This window comes from Trachymyrmex septentrionalis, unplaced genomic scaffold (assembly GCF_001594115.1).
Source record: "Trachymyrmex septentrionalis isolate Tsep2-gDNA-1 unplaced genomic scaffold, Tsep1.0 scaffold454, whole genome shotgun sequence".
Taxonomy (NCBI): Eukaryota; Metazoa; Arthropoda; class Insecta; order Hymenoptera; family Formicidae; genus Trachymyrmex; species Trachymyrmex septentrionalis.
In genome coordinates, this window is record NW_017305627.1 from 13,141 (window position 1) to 16,841 (window position 3,701).

Sequence of the window (3,701 nt, forward strand, 5' to 3'; positions counted from 1 at the left end):
AATTCTGAAATATTAATTCAATTTAATTGAATGTATATTAGATAGTAGTTCAACATCTTAACACTCGGACCGGGAAAGCGCTTTGTATTTAAAGTCTTAATACCCATATTCAATCCTTTGATATTTCTCTTAACTCCGTTCCAATTCCTCGCTCCTCCTCTATTAAGATACTTGGTGTCCATGTTGACTCTTCATGGACATTCGAGTCACACGTACCCGTCAAATGGCGAGCTGCTTACGCCCGTCTACTTTGTCCCCTTGGTCACATCCTTTCCTTGTATTTCAAAACTCTTTTCTTCTCAATTACTCGTTATTTCATTATTTTATGATTATGCCGATGTTATCTACGTTCCAGCTTTTAATCAATAATCAGAGTTTAAGTTAACTTTCTTTTTTGTTAAAGTTAACATCCTTGAAAATTTAACTTAGATAACTTGTTAAGATAATTTATAACGAAATTAATTAAAAGTTAAGTTAATAAAAAAAATTGAATAGTTAAAAGTTAACTTTGTTTTTTTTTATTTTTTAAATTCATGATTTCAGGATTTCAATCTTACAAATAATAGAAATGACAAATATATACTTTATTTAAAAAATACTCTATCTTTTATTTACATGTTTTGATATATACAATATATTGTTTAGTATATAATATAAATACTGGCCTGTAGTTATGACTAAAGTTTTAGACACAATACGAGGAATAGAGATAATAATAAGGAATAATAGATTTCAACATATCAGACACTTAATACACCAAAATACACGGTTTCTAACAGATTGAAATCTGGGGGTCGATTGAATAATTTAAAATGAGGTGAAAATTACAAAAGTGAAAAAATTTATTAGAATATTTATAATTTCATTGGTTAACACATAGTAAATTTGCTCACTTTTGCCATTTTCATCTCATTTTAAGTTATATATATTAAGCTATTGCCGCATTTTATGTCTGAGACTTGACTTCAAAGAATTAAATAAAAAATTAATAGTTATGGATATAAAATGTAACTAAATAAAGTTAAAAAGTTAAGAGTCTAAAATGTAACTAAGTTAAGTTACATTAAAATTTATTAACTTTTTAACTTTGAAACTTAACTTTTATTTTTTTAACTTAACCCAACTCTGTCAATAACTTCTAAATTGTGTACAGTGTATCCAAAATTCTTGTCTCCGCATCTCCTACTGCGTCCGTAAATACGACAATATATCTAACTATGTATTTACCAGAGATTTGGCTGGCTTAGATATGGCAACATTTTGTTCTAAACCTGTACTGTTTTTCTTGTTTTTTTGCTTCAATACTTCTCTATATCTTTGACGCCTTTTTTTCAGTTGAACTCTGAACTTTATTTTACTTTTAACCCCCTTGTCACCAGGTATCAAAATTACTTATCGTTCCACTATGTTCTGTACTGCTTTCTTCTACTCCTTAATATTTTAACTCTTTTCTTGCAGCAATAAAAATCTCTCGCTCTTTGTCCTGCTTTTGTTCTGCTGTCTCGTATTTTAATGCGTCACTCACAGTATTTAAGAGAGGTTGTAACTGGTATGTGTGTAGGTGCGTGCGCCTGGCTGTATGCGCGCGCGCGCGCGCGCGGGTGTGTGTGTGTGTGTGCGCACGCGCGCATGTGGATGATTTAAACTATTGCTTCACTAATCATTGCATCATTTTAGTCCTGGTTTTTTGCTGGTAGGCTACAAGTAACAGCAGGTTTGCTAACGCCTCTAACCATTTGCAAGCTACCATAGTATATTGTATCATATTTTATGTTTATATTTATTACTTTGTTAACATGTAATCTTTTTCATAGAATTGTGCAATGAACTAAATTAAATTTAAAAAAAAATTTTTGTTTTAAATTTAAAAATTTTAAAAACATTAATTTTAATGCTTACGCTATTATAACATAACTCTTTATCTGTCACATTTTCTATACACATTGCAACAACAATTTTTACTCAAATATAAAATTACAATAATTTTGTTCTGTGTCGCATAATCGATCAATATGATTTTTTCAAAGGAATTGGAAACGTGCTTACGTAAACTTGCTATAGTAGACGACTCGTTGGAAGCCCTTGGAGCGCCAAAGGAATACCAAAGACTACATAACTGGATAATTAGTATAATAGTTGGATGGATAGTATACATTTTTTATTAATTAGCATGTACTTATTTTGTTATTATTTTTGTTTCGCATCATGACATAACTGCATTTTGGAATTTAATGTTAAATATATTTCTGTATCATTACTTCTAAACGTCATTATCTTAAGTGTTCCGATTTCTGCAGCTATTCTTGGGTTAGTATTACACATGTGTATACATTTATTTCGTAAGCTATTTTTATTGACATTGTGCGTCAAAATATTTACATTGTAAAACACTTAAAAACCTGTCGTAACATAAAATAGAGAGCCCACCACAATCAGTGACTATGACCTTGACGACATATGTATGTTGTCTGTATTGTCTGTACACAACATGTAAATACAAAATACTTATTTTGAATATTAAAAATATACTAAAAAACAATTATTTAAAATAAATACTTAATTACTACTTTTTATTATTAAATATTTGTAAGAGATGGGCATCTTTAAAAAATGTTGTGAAAGAAGTAACGTTGAGTAATGTAATCGAATAAACATACTATCAGAATTTTTATCTTCAATGAACTTGATCTTGACATATGTTATCATAAAAAAGTAACAGCAAAACGGTAAAACCTTTTTAAGTAAGTTATATTTAGTATAAAATTTAATCTAAAAACTTTCAATCTATCAGATATATATTGTTCTGACAGGGACAAAGATGTTTTATCTTGCTTAACATCGATAATCGCATTTTCCACTCTGTTAGCATATGCGATTTCATCATGAATATTTCGTTTTTTATGCTGATATATTTTATTAAAATATTTCTTCTAAAATAGTTCAGAAAATCGCTGCGCGCGCGAATGAGTCGAATACTTACTGAAGTGAGCAACATTTCGATTGGTGCGCGGTCTACTAATATAATCCGAGATTCAGAATCGTCCACTCAGATGTAATTTTATCATCAACATTGAAATAAAGTGAAATTTATAAAGGTATTAATATTTTTCAATGCAGTGTGTTTTTCAAATTATTACAATAACTATTTAAATCATCGATTTCTTCGAAATTATGGGCTAATGGCTGAAACGGCTTGACACGTATAATTTTTTTTTGTTCAATAACAGCCTGTAAAAGACGCATCAAAATCTCCGATACGTTACGAGTACCTGATGTTCTTTTTGTTAGAATGTTAGACGTCCAATTAGAACGTTATTGTTATACAAAAATTTACGTGTACCTACATGTGCGTGAGAGATGATGTAGTAGTATGTAGTGATGTATCGATGACACGTAAATCTGTGTGCCAGTGCTATTTACAATATGACTATTCTTATTTACGATCTTCTTAAAACTATACGGTGGAAAAAATATTTAAATTTGAATAAGTGTTATAGTCGATTAAATGTAGAGGCAGAGAATTAAGGATGGTTTATACATATTTTCAAAATGATAACAAAATTGTGAGAAAATTACAGATCATTCTAAATCACGCGTTTGAATATAATACGACAAAAATGACGGATACTATCTGGATCATAAGTTATTTTAATAAACAGTAATATCTTTTTAATCCGTGTTCTAATAAAATATATATAAAA